Raw genomic sequence first — 18049 nt, forward strand, 5'->3', positions numbered from 1 at the left:
AGATAATTAACTTCAATTTACTAGTTTGCAACTAGTAATTAATGGGCACCGTCTTCCCAAGTGAGCCTGGTAAAGGGAAGAGAACAGGGCGGGGGGGGGGAGGGGAGAGGGATGGAGGCGTGGTCTTCTGTGCAGAAAACATGGCAACCTCTGGGAGCTTATCTTCCCTGTGACTCATGATGGCTCTGCCCTCATACAAGGTTGGTGGTGATTTGAGGCAAGATCTGTTGTTTTCCAAGCTGTCATCTTTCTCTCCTGGGAAAGGAGATCATGTTTCCATTTATCTTCTAAGAATCAAAGAGCAGGCCATGACATAACTGTTCATTCCACATGCACCTTCGAAGATCTTCCTGCTTCTTGCATTTCAGAAGTCTGCATCCCATTGTGGTTTTGCCTTACATCCAAAGAGTCACTGTATTTCTTTCACCAAGAGCACGAAATCCAACTCTGGGAAAATTTTAAAATCAGGTACCCCAACTATCACAAACATTCATTGGTTTTATTCCACTTGTTGCTATAAGGGAACGAAGGGCACAGTAGTAAACCTGTTGCTTCTGATAACTGGGTCAACCAAATATTCTAATGAAAATGAATCTTGATTCACACCTTGTACAAGATCCTCAAATCAGTTCCAAGCAGATTATAGAGCGTAGTCGCTAATCATGGCTGTCAACATGAGTGGACCTAGAACCATCTATAAGGTTCACTGTTGGGCACTCCTGTTAGGGATTTTATTTGAAATAGGAAGGCCCATCCTAAATGTGGGGAGCACCTTGTGGTGTTCTAGTAAAGGAGATTGAAGAAGAAAGTGCTTGGTTTTCTCACCTGATTGACTTCACTCTCACGGATGCCTTACTCTGTCCTGTTACTGCTCCTGCTCATTCTTCTGTTGATGTCAGAACCGACTTCTTTCGGGCTGAAGACTCACAGCTATCAAAAATCTTGTGGGCCCTCAATGCCAGATTGGGACTCTAAGATGTCTTAGTTAGGCTTTTGTTATTGCTATGAAGAGACACCATGACCATGGCAACTCTCACAAAGAAAACATTTCATTGAGCTGGTGGCTTACAGTTTTAGAGGTTGGGTCCATTATCATCATGACAGGGAGCATGGTGGTGTGCAGGCAGACATGGTGCTGTCTACATCTTGGCCAGAGGGCAGCAGGAAGTCAACTGACTGTCACACTGAGTGAAGATTGAGAAAAGAGACCTCAAAGTCCGCCCCCACAGTGACACACTTTCTCCAGCAAGACCACACCTACTCCAACCAGGTCACACCACCTCATAGTGTCACTCCCTTTGGGCGCCATTTTCTTTCAAACCGCCACATTAGACACACAGCACTGTGGGCTGAGCGGCTACCAGGCGCTCAGCTTTTGTGGTGGGAGACAGAGGGCCTAGGAAGTTCACGTTCAGTTCACAGTCATTCTATCAGTTCTTCCTCTGGAGAGCCAAGACTAAGATACAGACCTAAATTGGAAAATTAGCCCACACCTTTTGAGAATTGCTATAGGATAGTTTTATGATTTCAAGGAGGAAAAGTCAAGAGGGATTGAAAAGATTCCCCCTAAAGAAAAGAAATATAAATACAGCCAGATCGTCTGGCCAGCATGTCCCTGGGATCTGCGTGTCTCCTCCTGTCCAGTTAAAGGTCTCTGCCACAATGCCTAGCTTTGATGTGTGTGCTCGGGGGGGGGGGGGTGGATTTGAACTGAGGACATTACCACACAGCAAGCACTTTTACCAGCTAAGCCATCTCCCCAGGCTCCACCAGTCAAAGCTTTATGCAGAGGCAGAAATTAAGAACCCATGTAAAAAACTGAATGCAAAGGCATATGCATATCCCAGCACTGTGACATGGGGGTGGAAACTGGACAATGCCTGGCTAACTAACCTGGCCTACATAGTCGAAAGTTCCAGGACGATGAGAGATCCTTCCTCAAACAAAAGAGGTGGGTGGTACTGAAGGAGAGACACCTCAGGATCTCCTTGGACCTTCACACCAGCGCGTGTGTATCCTGACACACACGACATTCCAAACAGACAATTCAGAGGGAGAACTGGTGAATAAGGAGGTGACTGAACTTGCCTTTCTAACTTACATACAATGCAAGAGTGTTCTTTTCTATTTTGAATGTATGTAATAATCCTGCTGGGTGTTCTTTCTTAGTTTTTTTTTTTTCTGCTTTGCTTTTTGTTTTTGGCTTCTCACCTTAAGTAGCATCTCAGATTCTGGACCATCTGATAAAGGCAAGCACTCTGGAGGATGCCGCCTTTTGTCTTGCTCCCTCCTTCTCTTCCGTGCTTGATCTGCGGCCCGGTAGGAGGACTCCAGACTGGGGAGCCACCTAGGAGAGGTGTTACTGAGTTGAGATTAGTTAGGCAAGTGGCAGAGCGAATGCATAAGCAGTGATTTTGCATAATGAGGCGTGTGAAATCCCACTGGAGGTTGTTAAACCAGCAGACAGGCTGCTGTAAACAAGGAGAAAGGTAGGCTTTGAAAACAGATGGCTTTGGAAGCCTGGCACAGCCCCGGTACAGACTTCTCAGATTTGGTTTGGGGAGTGTGTGTGAGCTGGGTGTTTTTTTTTTTTTCTTAAGATTAGACAAGCATATTTTCAAGTTCTGTTTTAATGATAAAGTTCTGCGGGTAATTGAACATAAGTTCATATCGTGTTGTAAACAGGCTCACGGCCAGATGTGATGGACAGCTTGCGGGGAGAGCTGGACTGTTCTTGTGTGTTTGCATTCGGATGTGCTACTGTATTTCAGAATGGGGGAGCTCTTCTTTTGTTTTTGAAATGGGGTCTCATGGAGTCCAGACTACCACAGAACTCACTGTTAGCTGCGGATGACCTTCCTAGGGTTATAGGTTGATATAATGAGGTACATGGGTTGGAACCACGGCTTCAGGCATGCTAGGCAACAGCTCTGCCAACCCACCTGCAGCCCCAGCAGGGTAGATTATACCCCTGGACAAGGCCTGCCCTCCCTAGCAAAGTGGCCACTATGCTCCATGCCACATCAGACTGGCTCAGGGGCTCTTCCCCATCGCTCTCCATGCCCTACAGAGGATGGGCTGCATCCTACTTACTTCCCCACCTCGTCTCTGTCTCTCCTGACTTTCCTCCAGTTTTTATCCATTAACTGTCTCTTCCTGAACATGGTATTGTCTCTGGAGTCACTGTATTACCTTCATGTAGGTCATCCCTCCTTTCCACCTCTCCCTCCTGCCTTCTCTTCTCTCTCCTTTCTTCTTTCTCTCCATATTCTTTCCATTTATTTATCTTTTTATTTATGTATGTTCATGCACAAGCAAGTGCAGGCTTGCACATGCATGTGCGTGTACATGCAATACATGTGCATGTGGAGGCCGATGGTCAAATTCAGATGTCATTTCTCAGACTCTGTTTGTCTTGCTTTTCTTTTCTTTTTTTCTTTTGTTTTCTCTTTTTTTGTGTGTGTGTGGTGGGGAAAGCGGTGTCTTTCATTGGTCTGGAGCATACCAGTCAGGTGTAGCTGGCTGAGCAGTAGGTCTCAGGGATCCTCATCCTCAGTACTGTGTTACAAATGTGTTCCATCATGCCTGCATGCTTCATGTGGGTCTTGTAAGCAAGCCCTTCATGCTATGGAACAAGAGCTTTTGTAGACGGAGCCTCTAGGATAGATAACCCTTCTCCTCTCCTTTGGTCCCTCCCCCTTTCTCCCTTGTTCTCTATCTCCTGCCTTTGCCTCTTAATCCCTGTCCTTTGTCCCTCTGGAGCAAATACATCTCCTTTGTGCTGAGAACTTGGTCCTGGGGTATCTCGTGTTGATACTTTAAGGATGCACCCGTGGTTTCAGCCAGGAGCTTTGGACCAATATCTTCACCTTGTGTGTGCTCAGATCAATTCGGAGACTTGGCCATCACCAGATAAATAAGACAAGAATGGAAGAAGACAAAATCTTAGTCTACCATAGCAAGCCATTACCACCCCAAACTTGCTTTCCGGACTTCACTGGCGTGTTTGTTCTCTGTGTCTGTGGTCTGGGATCCCCATCTGTGAGTCTTTAGATTTGAATGTTTGAAATAAGAGCCATATTCACAGTGGTCTGTGACGAGGACTTGGGGTGTGCCTTTAGTTGCTGTACCTCCCTGTATTTCAGTTCTTACTAGTCCCCTGGGATAATGACCATGTTGATTAATTGAAGTTGGACTGAAAGCATTTTGCATCTGTGAGCCTATGAGGACAAGGGTCAGAAGGTTATAACTTGAAAATGTTGTGTCTGGGTGGCAAATCAACAAGGAGTGGACTTCTCACGATAGCTTGCATTGATTACCAATTGTACACGATATAGAATCACCTTGGAGACAGATCCCTGGGTAGGTCTGGGATAGATTTTGGAGACTTGGTTAGTTAGTGTAGGAAGCCCCATCCTAACCCCTAGATGGAACAGAAGGGAGAAAGTGAGCTGAGCATCAGCATTCATCCCTCTGCTTCCTGCGATGTCACATGACCAGCTGCCTCCGGCTCCGGTCACCACACCTTTTCACCATGACCGTTACCTAGAGTGTGAGTCAACAGAAGCCCTTACCTGGTTTGGTTGCTTTTATTGGAGAGGTTACGCATAGACAAGAAAGACGACTAATAGCCTATCTCTGCATGTCCGAAATTCATTTTTTGTCTTACCTGTGCTTTATCAGGTCCTGATTTTTTTCCAACCAGATTAATTAATGCTAGCTACTCATGATAGAGGAAGCCACGGGAGTAGAGAATCTGAACTCCAACATCAGAGGAGCCCTAGACTCACACTAGGGGTTTCTTAAGCACACCCTTAGATTCCCAGCGCAGAGCCCTGGGCTAGCACGCCCCTCCAGTAACGATACCCTGAGTGCTGGTGTCTGGCATCATGCTCTGTTCTGAGGAGGAGACTCAGATGAACTTGTTTTCAATACATAGATTTCAGACCATTATGTTGTGCAATTATGAGCCCTAATAGAATGTAGTCACTACCCATGGGCGACTCTCTCTAAGCCAAATCTCTAGGCCAACATAATGTGAGAAATGGATAAATCTAAGAAAATGAGATCTCTCTAAGGATGTGGGGGAGGAAAAGGATGTATATAACACTTTTGTGTTCCCACATCCTAGAAGGCTGCTATTCCATATGTGTGTCTATGTGTGTGTCCCACGCTTTCGGGTCCTCTCTTTTTGCTGTTGTTGTTATAACTCACCAAGTCCAATTAGAGTTGCCTGCTGGGTATTGGCTACTTTGCTGGCTTAGTCTTGAGCAGGTAGCCATAACTGCAGTCAGTTTATGAGTTCAACGGCCATGTCTTGTTGGGGGAGGCTGCTTGTTCATTCCCGGTTGCCCAGACCACGAAATAATCACTTAGAAACTATATTATTTGCAATACTGTTTGGCCAATAGCTTAAGTGTATTTCTGGCTTACTCTTATATCTTAAATTAAACCATTTTCTATTATTTTATATTTTACCACAAGGCTCGTGGCCTACCAGCAAGGTTCTGGCTCACAGCTCATATCTTCCTCCTCTGGTGGCTCCATGGCTTCTCCTTGACTCTGCCTTCTTTCTCCCAATATTCAGTTTAGTTTTCCCATCTAGCTCTATTCTGCTGAGCTACTGGCTGACACAGCTTTATTCATTAACCATTAAAAGCAACACATATACAGAAGTACTTCCCACACCGATGTCTTAGCCAGAAGGCTCTGAAATTTTTTTCTGTCCTCTCTTCTGTAATGTCCACTGAGTCTTTCGTGGGGGGGGGGTGTCCTTTAAATGTCCCATATAAGGGTTAGTACTCTTGAATGATACGCATTTCTGAGGAGTTAGTGTTTATTTGTGTTTGATGTATAATGTTATGGGTAACTCTGTTTTTTCTTTTTCAGAATTGAAACTTTGATTAATTGTGTGTGTGTTCGTGGCATGTTGTGTGTTTGTGTGTAGTGCATGTACATAAGTGTGTGGGTGTACCTGCTTGTGTGTGCCCATGCACATGCATGTAGAGGAAAGAGGTGGACATCCAGGTTTCTTCCTCTATTGATCTCCATGGTTTCATCCTAAGACAGATCTTCCCTGTACCAGAGACAACCTGGCTGTCCAGGGTCCTCCTGGTATTCTCTGGTCTCTACCCTGGAGTTTTAGGCATGCCCAGCTATGTCTGACATTTTAATGAAGGTTTTGGGAGTTTGAACTCAGACCATATCTGAACAAGTACTATTAGCCTCTGAGACATTTCCCTAGTGCTACACTTTGCTCTTCCTAGGAAATTATTGTTTTAGATATTGCTCTTGCGTATGTCACCCAAGAGATGCCTTCTTGCAAAAAATATATGGATGGACCTTGACAGTCCATTCAAATGTTTGGGTAGATCTGCATGACGGAGTGAGCATACGTGTGAGATCCTAGCTGTCACTCAGGTGTGTGTTCATGGCTGATGTTGGTCCTGTCTTGGTGGGGTCATGATTGTTTCCAACTTCATGGATGAGTTCCCGTTCCTCAGCATTTTTGACACTGTTCCTAAACTCAGTAGCCCAATAGGTACCCTCTACCTGAACATGCAATGTTTCCAAGATTGTTCTTTGATTGTATGCTCACTGGGGAGTCTTTCATATTTCATAAAAGTACAGTGACCCATAATTACTTGAGAATGACCTTAGAAGAACAGAACAAAATAACCACAAAAAAAAATATACTTTTAGCTTTTCATGTCCACCTAGATGACCTGGTCTCTTCTATTCCATTGTCTTCATGTAATTTATCCTCTGATATAGAAAACATCAATTAAGAGTAAGATCATACTTTTCTTTTCAGACTCCGTAACTGTTCCTTTTTGTTGTTTACATTGCTTTCTGCTACAGTTTCAATGTGAAAAGCCTCCCACAGGTTCATGTGTTGAACCCTCGTTGTTGTCCAGTAGGTGGTTGTATTAGTTACTGTTCTATTGATACGATTAAACGATCATGCCCAAAAGTAGCTTAAGGAAGCGAGAGTTTATTTTAGGTTTTGGTCCCGAAAGTATAGAGTCTATAATGGTAGGGAAGGCATGGCAGCAGGAGCAGGAAGCTGCGAGATCCCATTTCATCCACAAACAGGAAGGAGAGAGAGAGAGAAACAGGAAGTTGAGCAAAGCTCTAAATCCTGCCATGGTGTATGTCTTCCAGCAAGACTCCACCTTCTGAAGGTTCCTTAACATCCCCAAACAGCTCTACCAACTGGAGAGCAAGTGTTTAAATACAAGAGCCTGTGAAGGACATTCTCATTCAAATCCGAGTAGTGGCACTGTTTTGGGAGGCTGTAGATCTCTTATACAGGGTTTAGGTAGATGCAGTAGACTACTAAGGGTGGGCCTTCGAATCCCCTAGTTCCTGTTTGCTCTCTCGGCTTCCTGGTTGACTGTGGTGTGTACAGCCTCTGTTACAGGATCCTATTGCTGCAACCAGAATTGCTTTGGCCATGTTTTTTCTGTCATGATGGATGGAACCACCCCCCCACCCCCAAAACCTTAGGAAAAGTCTTTTATTTTCCTCATTCACAGTGATACAACGTTTGCTACACCTTCTACCATACCCACTTTTCTCTCTCTTTCTCACTTCTGATCTTAAAATTTACTCCACTATTTTTTAAAAATCTTTCCCCTAGGGCTTTGTGCTTAGTACCAATACGTGGCCACGCCCATGAACGCAACACAAACTATAGTTCTCCTTTTAGCTTAAATGTTTCAGTGTACTCAAAGTAAAACTTCTACTATCTCAAGGTACCAGAATCTTCTGCCTCTTATATTTTGTTTAGGCCTGTCACATGGATAACCCAGTGGTATGAACTGGATACTAAGAACACATTTTAAAGATGTGTATTTTTTCTTTAAGTACCTGTCAAAGCAGATTCAACACTGGAGGGAGGCTCAAGAAAATATCCATTAAAAATTTTGATTTAAAAAATCTGTTTTAAGGTTGTATTTGGTGTTGACCATAACCTCAAACACAGTGAGGGCTTTCTCCTAAATAATTTGGTGTTTGTGTTGACCTTTGATGATATATTTGACCCAATCTGCAATCTAAAGGTTATGCTCCATTAGTGATTAGGCAAAAGATATCGATGGAAACAAAGTGATAGATACAAGTGTCACTGCAGTCATTTGTAGAGCCTTGGCATAAACTTAAGATGCTGATCATAGGCAAAGATTGTTTTCTTAAAAAAAGAAACCTCTTTGTGTGAACATATGTGCATGTATATGTGTGACACAGAACCCATGTGAAAGTTGGAGGATCACTTCAAGTTTTGGTCCTCTCTTTCCTTATTGTTTCAAAAAGGATCCTTGCTGGTGTCTAGTGGCTATGTCAGGCTAGCAGGCCCATGAGCTTCTCGGAATTCTCCTGTTTCTCTCTCCTGTCTCACCGTTGGAGTCCTGGAATTACAGAAGTGTGATACTACACCTGACTTCTTGTGGATTCTGGGGATTTGAACTCGGGTCCTCATACTTGCGCGGTAAATACTTCCCCTACTAACTCTAACGTCAGATTTGTTCTCTTATAGTAGGCATGGATGAGCTTAAAATACTCATACAGCACTCTCTTTGTTGGAATATACATGAAGTGATTATAATTATAATGTGATGGCTGCATAGATTTTAACAAACACAGCGTGCTTTCTAATAAAAGAACAGATCAGGAAAAACAACAGTACGCATGGCTCTTCAGAGAACCACTTTACCCTATATGTTAGTAATTAGTCTATTAATAGGCTAAGCACTATCCTAATTTCTATCAACATTAATTCCTTTTGCCTGTGTTGATACTTCATATAAACGAAACCATAAGCATACACTCTGTCTTTATCTTTTCTCATTCAGCATTAGAACTGTGAGTTCCATCCATGATGTTTAGAATAATTGTAAATAGCCTGTTTTTTTTTTTAAAAAAATCATTTAATCACAGTACTCTCATATTTCATCGACACTTAGTGGATAATATTTTTCATGCACTGATGGACTTGAATATCTGAGAGCTATCATTTTCTTGGTTGCAAGAAATCTGTTGTTAGGAAACACTTTTGAGTGTTTTCAATAGTTGTGTATTGGTTCAAGTGTACTAGGGAAGAGTCATGACACTAAGTTGGTGAATCCTAACAAGAATCACCACTCTTTCATGTAGTCCCATACAATAAAGTCATTAACACTTAGTCAGGGCTCCTCTGTCTTGGTACTCACAAGGGTCCACAATCATTGCTACTTGTTTAATGGTTTGTGCTTAAGAATAACTTTTGCTCACATGACCTTGTTCCTTCCTCACAGCTGCCCCAGGAGGAAAGTGTCAATCATCTCAGAAGACATAGAGAAAGACCAAAGTGATATTGCATGGGTATTTTCTAGGGATTGAGACATTTCTCCTGGGAAGAAAGTAAAGGATACTTATGAGGCTTTAGAAGTTAACTAAACTCACAAGTCTCAGGAGGTTCCTAAAACTTACAAGACTCATATGGCTCCTCTCTCTGGTTATGTAAACAGTAACAGCTGCTGTGGAAAGGAGACTCTCCAACTTTCCAGGCAGCCTGCAAGTCATGAAAAAAGCACAAGGAAGGCACAGTCTCTTATGAGTTGTCATTCATGTCCATGTAGGACTTTTGTTGATGCAGCTGGCTTTGTGACATCCACATCTGCATCAGTTAACCCCTGCAAGTAGCCCAAATGAGCTCAATGTTTTGAGAAACTAGACTTGAGTAGAATTATTTCTTTAACCTGTCATCAGTGCTCTGTCTGTTCACGATTCCCTTGGAAAAGTCCCACAACAAGTGGTATATCAGATTGTACAGTTAGCCTTGGCCTTTGGCTCCTTACCAGATTGTCTCCCCTGAGATGTTACCTCTAAACAGCCTCACTGAATTCTGAGTTGGAAGGCTGAATATTCCATAGAACAGTCAACAAATAACATTCAAGGCATAGGTAGGCATCTGAACCCAAAGCCAGGGGAAGCTAGCTTATGTCAGAAAGTCTCAGGATTCTTCCCTGTTGAGCTTTCCAGCTGATATTGAGGTGTAAAAGCATCACACCATATGGCTTGCCATATGAAACCTCTGGCATGTGATGAAGTTAGGGACATGGAAAGATGGGCAGACAAGAGACAGAAGGCTTGAGGAATGTCTTCAGTGGTGTGGACTAGAACCAAGTAGAAGGACTGGGCACCATTTTGACTTTTAACACAGAATCTCTCACTCATCAAGTGGGCAAAACCAGATGACCAATGAGTTACAGAACTTTTCTTGTCTTCTGTACCTCCCCAGCATTTAAATTACAAATGTGTGTCACCACATGTTGCTTTTTAAGTTTTGCTTCTTCTTAAACGTTTGCTATGGGGCTTGAACTCAGGTCTATTTGCTTACAAGGCAAGCACTTCATTGAATGATCTGTCTCTCAAGATCCCAAACTTGTTAATTCTTATATTATCAGTCAGGGGCAATTAGGGAAGAGTTTGGTGTGGGCTACACCATTCTAAAAACTAACAGTTGTTATAATAATTATCTAGTTGTTTCTTCCAATACTTAATTTATACTTGGTGTCTTCTGTCTAGACTATTATAATTGTCTTCTCCTGGTCTTCTCATTCAGAACTTTCCCACAATTCAACTGCCCATTGTTGTCCTGGTAAAAATCAAACTTTCCTGTTCTCCTCTGTAACATTCTGTGGTCAATCCTTTCAATTCACATCTTTAGTTTACAATCCACTCCCTCTGGTCATCTCCGTGCATTCCTGTTTTACAATACTCTCTTTCTCATGCCCTATGTTCTGTCCACACTGAACTGTATTCAACCTCTCCAAAACTCTTACTTTCAAGCTCCTGAATATTCTTGTGTCTCTATTAGTTCTACCATGGGGGGAAGCTTAATAAGACCCAGGATGTTCTAAAGGTAGGCTCATTAAGACTCAGGAAGTAAACAACTCAGAAGTCCCAGAAAGTCCCTGAAACTGATTAGATGCACAAAACCCTCATTTCCAAAGGCTATGTAAGCAGTAAAGGCTACTGAAGAGACTCAGATGAGTTGAGATGCCTAGAAGATACTTTTTCTAGCCAGTGGAGCTGCCTGTAAGTCATGGAGTGAGCTTCAGGGTTCCAGCTTTTATGAGCTGTCACCCATGCTGGGGGTGGGCTTTCAGTGATGCAGTTGTCTTTGAGTCCTTCCTGCTTTTATAAGTCACCCCTCATTCATACTCTTCTAAGTAGCCCCAATAAACTCATTGTTTGACCAAGTTGGACTTTGGTGCTATCCTTAATTTTGTCTGTCCTTGATCTTCTAACTCAGTGGTTCTCAACCTTTCTAATGCTGTGGTCCTTTAATACAATTCCTCACGTTGTGGTGATCTCCAACCATAAAAATATTTTGTTGTTACATCATAACTATAATTTTGCTACTGTTATGAACTGTAATATAAATATCTGATATGCAACCCCCCTGTGCAGGCCATGACCCACAGGTTAAGAAACGTTGCCCTAGCTGGTTGAAGAGATTTATGTCTCTTCAGTAAAAGTGTTACATAACAGGCTCCTAGTATAGCCCTCAGACCTGTCATAGCTCTCTAGCTCAGTTTCATTCTTGGGGCTTGCACTTTCTTCATAAACTACCTCTGTTTCTCTCATATCCTCTGAGTTGCTATCCAATCCTTTGTTCTAGGACACAGAAATCTGGACATCTCAGCAGATGGCCTCTGGCATCAGATCTTACAATATTCCACCAGTGTTTTAGTCACTTTCATGCTGCTAGGACGAAATGCTTGGCAAAAGCAGCTGAAGGAAGGAAGGGCTTATTTTGGATCACAGTTTGAGGGTGTGTCCATAGCGGCAGGAGCATGAGGTGCCTGGCCACACGGCATCCACAGTCAAGAAGCAGAGAGAGATGGATACTGGTGCTCAGCTCACTTTCTCGTTTTTATTTAGTCTGCCGAATGGTGTTTTCCACATTCCTGGTGGGTTTCCCCACCTCAATTAACCCAACTGAGAAAACCCCAGACAGACACACCCTGATAATTCCCTCCTGGATGATTTGAGGTCTGTCAAGTTCACTCTCAATCTTAGGCACCACAGTCAGTTCAGCCACCAGTGAGCTGCACCCTCTAAATCACACAATCCCCGAACCTTAGAATCCTAACAGGGTCAAAAGATCTAGTCTGACAAATGTTTATTGATCTTGACTCATACAACCCAAGACTCATTTCGCTAGTTTGAAGCAGAGGTATCTAGAAGTTTCCTCTTGAGCAGAGAACACAGCTGTATGTTCAATGATGCTAGAAATCATCCTGAGCAGAGATATGTGCCCATGCCAGGAACCAGAGATTGTCACTTGGGAGCACAGTGAGCCCTCTTCTCTATTAAGGGGTTTCTTCTTATCTCCAGGGTTAAGGCACCGTTTCCTATAAATGGAGCTGGATGTCCAATGCACATCACGGACGGAAGGAAAAGTTGTGCTGCTTGAGTTGGTTAAACACCAACAGCTGCTTTGACTTAATTGAGTTTTATTCTATTTGATCTTGGATAAAGAGGATTTTTGAGAGTCTATTTTCTTCTTCTTAAGTGTTCTTGCTTGGGAAAACAACAACAACAACAAAAATGATAAAATATCCTAATGTCAATGTGGGTCCCAGATCCTTGCTAGCCAAACTTGGTACACATGGGGGCAGTAGTGCACCACAGACCTGGTAGGAAGCAATCACTGGGAATTTTAACCCTAGATAGTTTTTTCCATCTCCTGTATATTGGTGAGAAGTATCACTTAAGACAAAGTTGGGAATAAATTAAGCAGGGAACCACATAAAGAGGTTTATATTTGCTTTTCTGCCATAGTCTGTGAATTTTTATACCTTGACTATTTCCGACCGGCTCACAAACCCCCGATTTAAATTTGATGGTGCCATCAGGTGGTTACCATAAACCTGAGGGTGTTCCTGGGAATTCTGGGTCAAGATAGAAAGTCTCTACATGTGTCAGATGATGGGTTTGAGTGCCTGGAATGTTATTAGCCACTTAAGCATCGGTGGCGGTATCTGTTACTCAGTTTAACATTGCAGTCAGCCACGCTGCTGCAGGCCTGTCAGTCTAGCTACTTGGGAGGCTGAAGCAGGAGGACCATGAGTTCAAGGCCAACCAAGACTACAGAGTGAGTTCAAGGCCAGCTGGAGCACCTTAGTAAGACACTAACTATCTCAATGTAGAAAAGTGAAAAGAGAGTTGAAGATGGAGTTTAAGCAGTAGAATATTTTCCTAGTATGGCCCAAGTCCTGGTTTTAATCTCTAATATGCCCCTTCTTTTAAAATTCCAGCTCATAGCATTATCCACATGGGTACCAGAACAGAAGTCAGGTGAGGAGGGATCTAGCAAATTGCCCAAGATTGAGCAGCTCAAGAACACAAGCTTTCAATCTCATTCTGGAAAGGCAGGAAGAATGTTACTTATCTTGTTTGCTCATTAACATGATTTTAGCAGGCAGAAGCGGGATTGGACTACATGGCTGACAATAAATACTTGTTGAGTGGGTAAATAGCCAAACGTTTCCTGATTCCAAGTATGTTCTCCATAGACCGCATTGGTGTGTGTGTGTGTGTGTGTGTGTGTGTGTGTGCGCGCATACATGCACATGTATGTGCATGTGGAAGCCAGAGGTCAATGTTGGCATAGGTTCAACCTTGGTTTTTGAGACAGGGTCTCCCAGTGGGATCTGGGGCTCACTCAATAGACTAGACTATCTCCTCCCCTCCAGCAATGGGATATCAAGTGAGCCTCACCACTCCCAGGTTTCTATGTGGGTTCTGGGGATCTATCTCAGGTTCTCATGCATCTGTGGCCACATACATCCCCCATCAAGCTATACTAAACTATCTTCCCAGTCCAGTGCTGTGTGTGAAGAAGAGGAATGGCAACCCTTCAAGTGGTCCTAGCAGACGTTGTAGTGCTGCGGTAGCTTCTAGGTTCCAGAAGAAAACAGTCTGTCCAGGAATTCTTCAGACCCACACTCAAGAATCAGAAGGGAAGGGAAGGCTATCAGCACATCTTAAAGGGTGATTGCTTGCTGAATAAATTCACTGTGAGGCAAGGGAAAGAAAATGACACAGTATGGATTTATGAGCATCAGATTTCATCCTAAGTAAATTATGTGCAGAACTGCAAGATAAGGAGCTATTAGCTACCTAGGGGAAATGTGTAGTGTTTTTGTTCCGGTTATTCAAACCACAGAGATATGCCGGGCTGTACACGAAGGGGACATAACCCAGAGAGCCGTCCACTGAATAGCAAATGAACGTTTTGGAAATGAGGGACTCCCTGATAGCCCTGGCTTACATATCCTGCTCCATTTTGTCTACACCTCTGCCCTGTACTGAACTGGGAGGCCTTGGTGATGGAGGATGGGACCGTTGGCTGACTTTGAAAACAGCAGGGCTCAAAGGGCTGGGATAGCTTTCGGGATATCATTTGGAACTCTTGAGATTCTGGGGATGATGTAGCAAGGAGAGACTTTAAATTAGGGTTCTAGACTGGAGGACTTTTTACACTAAAAAAGTTTACAGATTTAACATGTGTAAAGAGTTGTCACATAGTTAAAAAAAAAAGATCCAAATCTCTAGTAGGAGGCAGATCAGTGTACTTTCTTGGGAGAGCTGGTTAGAAGGTTCCAACCTATAAGCTTGTCATGAAGGATGGGGTCTGTTATTGAGCTAAATACTTTTCTCAATGTGATCAATGCCAAAAAAATGCAGCATAATGGAGGAAGGGTTTACTTTGGCTCACAGTTGAAAGGGGATGGTCCATTATGGTGGGGAAGGCGGAAGACCTGCTGACCACTAGGCAGTGGATCACATTGTGGTCACAGTCAGGAAGCAGAGAGAACTCAATGCTTGCATGCCCTTTCCCTTTTTACGAGTCTAAACCCCAGCCCATGGAATGGTGCCATTCATAGTTAAGGTGGGTTCTCACTTTAGTTAATAGTTAACTGAATCTAGAAGCTTCCTCATAGACACGCCCAGAGGTTTGTCTCTTCACTGAGGGTAGATCCCGTCAAGTTGATTGTCAATATTGACTATTACATTTATATGTATTTTCCTTCTGGTTCAAAATGTTTTCTTCCCAAAGGGAGGAGAGAGACTCAGTTTAACATTCAAGTAACTGGCAGGACTCACAAGGCCCTTCTCCTTTATACAAGCACTAAGTGGTTGCCAGGCGATGGATGACTCTTGGGGGAGGTAGCTGTCTGTGCATTGGGCAGGGGAGTGAGTGAGTGCTTAGTTAATACAGGAGTAGCTATGACTCAGATACAGCTGCATCACCCGAGCCCACCCCGAGGATGAGTGACAGTTTACAAACACTAGAAACTTGAAGCACACTGCACAACTTGCCCGAAGCTCAAAGGTTACAGGGGATCCTTTCCTAGTAAGTTGGGTCTGAGCCACATTCACACAGCTCTGCTTGTCTGGGAGTCTTGGTAGCTTGGTTGTTTTCTGCCTCTTTTGGGTTACTGGGCTGGGCTGAGAATCTCCTTTGAAGCCTGGCTCGCTGAGAGTGACTCTCAGCAGTCTTTACTGTTTATGTATTCTTGGGGAGGGAGGCGCCTAGTGGATCTTGTCAATTTCAGGGACTTCCTGAATCTGTGTTGAGTTGTCAACTGTCCTAAGAAGGTTTCCTGCAGAATGGAGTTTTGCCTCCCCTTAGGATATGCTATACCTAAGATATACCTTCTGGGAAACACCTCAACCTAAAATATCCTGTTGTTTTGTCTCCCTTTTTGCATCCTAGGTCTTAAGAGACTTTCTCTACAAAATGTAAAGTTTTTATCTTGGAGGAAACTGCTACATACTGAGGTATGTTTTTGATGTTTTAACAGGCTGGGCTCGCTTCCTGTTCATTCTTCACTTTCTGAGTGTGGATGCAATCTGTGTATGTATGTCTCACATTGGTTGTGTTTTTTTTTTCTTTTTGAGAGTATTGATTAAGAAGGTCACCTTTGAATGATTCTGTTGTTGTTTGCTTGTTTGTATTTAGATGCAGGGTTTGACTATGTAGTCTATGTGTGCTGATTTGAAAGAAAATGCCCCCCCAAAGGGAGTGGCACTATTAGGCCGTGTGACCTTAGAGTAGGTGTGGTCTTCTGGGAGGAAGTGTGTCACTGTAGGGGCAGACTTTGCAGTCTCATATTTGCTCAAAAATACTGCCCAGTGAGACAGACCACTTCCTATTGCCTGCGAGTCAAGATGTAGGACTCTCAGCTCCTTCTCCAGCACCATGTCTGCCTGCACACCACCAATTCACACCATGATGAAATAGACGAAGCCTCTGAACATGTAAGCCACTCCAATGAAATGTTTCTCTTTTATAGAAGTTACTGTGATTGTGGTGTCTCCTCGCAGCAATAAAAACCTTAACTAAGACGCCAGGTTTACCTTGAATATGTGATTTTCCCACTTCAACCTCCTGAATATGGGGATTCAGGACATGTACCACCATGACTGACTTTCAGTGGCTCTTGAATCTGTGCCTTCTTTCCCTACAACCGTCACCTGTGAGCTAAGGTGTTGGCCTGCAGTCAGGTGAAGAAGTCAGCTTTCTGCGATCCAGTGTCGTCCCTACAAGCCCTTGGTTTCTGACGCAGTTGAGAAGATGAACTCTGTGGCCTGATAATCAAGTCAGGCTGGCTTTAGCCCCTGTCCTAGGTAGTCTAGCTGCTGATTTAACACAGCCCACAGTCATCTGGAGGGAAAGTCACAATTGAGAGGATGTCTGAGACAGATTGGCTAGGAACGTACCTGTAGGGGAGAGTCTTGATTATTAATTGATGTAGAAGGATAAAGGCCACTGCAAGCAGTACCGTCTCTGGGCAAGTGACCCTGCGCTGGATCAGAAAACACGAGTCTATTATGAAACCAGAGAGCAAGCCAGAGCATAGTGCTCCTTCCTGCTTCTGTCCTGGGCTTCTGCCTTGAGTTGCTGCTCATGTTGGACTATAACCTGAAAGTGTAAGATAGAATAAAGATAAAATAAAGCGTCTCCTTCCCACATTGTTGGTCAGAGTACTTTATCACGGTGACAGAGAGGAGACCGGAATATTCCTTGTCCCTCCAGCGCATTCATCTTCTGTGCATTCTCTAGGGGGAAGGGTGACGTACACATCGTGCCCTTTCTTGTTGCATCTGCTATTTCTTCTCTTTGGAATCCTTCTCATATACACACAGGATGCTGCACCTGGTGAGCTGCTTCCGTTTTTCCAGGTGGACTCCAATCTCCGCGAAGCCCTTCTGACTACAGGAGAACCGGATCTCACCTACCATCCCAAATTATTTATATCAATGTATTGTTGTCATTATATTTTTATGTGTCTTGTTTGTGTTTGCAGATGCATGTGCTCAAGCATGAATGGAGGCCAGGGGGCATCTGCAGGTGTCATTCCTCATATACTGGATGCTTTCTTTTTCATGGTAGGCTAGGCAGGCTTGCCTGTGAGTCACAGGGATCAGCAGGTCTGTCTCTACCTTCTCAGTATTGGGAGTGCAAGCATGTTCTGATGGTGTGGGAGAATTGTCTGTATTCTGTCAATCATGTTTTAAATAAATGCTGATTGGCCAGGCAGGAAGTATAGGTGGGTCAACCAGACAGGAAGTAGAGGTGGGGTGATGAGAACAGGAGTATTCTGGGAAGCAGGAAGCTCCCTTCTCCATTCCTGCCCAGACCACCGAGAAGCAAGATGTAACCTGCCCAGCTGTGAAAGGTACTGAACTGTGTGGCTAACATAGATAAAAATAATGGACTAACATAAGTTATAAGAGCTAATAAGTAGCCTGAGTTAATGGGCCAATCAGTTTATAATCTTATGGAGTCCTCTGTGTGATTTTCTTTGGGGCTTGCTGGCTGTGGGCTACCAGGCGGGATAGAAACCCCAACTAGCCGGCCCTTCATGTTACATTCTGACATGCTCTGCTAAGGTGGGATTTTAGGGTCGGTTCTGGGGCTCAAACTTAGGTCTCCCTGCTTGCAGCGGCAAGCTCTTAACCAAGCCCCTGTCTGGATCATACGTATCTG

General features: G+C 43.7%; 1 long non-coding RNA gene across 1 annotated transcript in view; it reads left to right on the forward strand.

The window, feature by feature from the left end:
• The window catches only part of LOC125400198 (uncharacterized), a 34412-nt gene extending 17383 nt beyond the window's left edge, over positions 1-17029 (forward strand). Inside the window, exons 2-3 of the long non-coding RNA XR_007231894.3 lie at positions 15773-15837; positions 16353-17029. This is a non-coding gene — a long non-coding RNA (uncharacterized LOC125400198). The remainder of the gene's footprint in view (positions 1-15772; positions 15838-16352) is intronic.
• The last annotated feature ends 1020 nt before the right edge of the window (positions 17030-18049 follow it).

This window comes from Myodes glareolus, chromosome 2 (assembly GCF_982192425.1).
Source record: "Myodes glareolus chromosome 2, mMyoGla1.1, whole genome shotgun sequence".
Lineage (NCBI taxonomy): Eukaryota > Metazoa > Chordata > Mammalia > Rodentia > Cricetidae > Myodes > Myodes glareolus.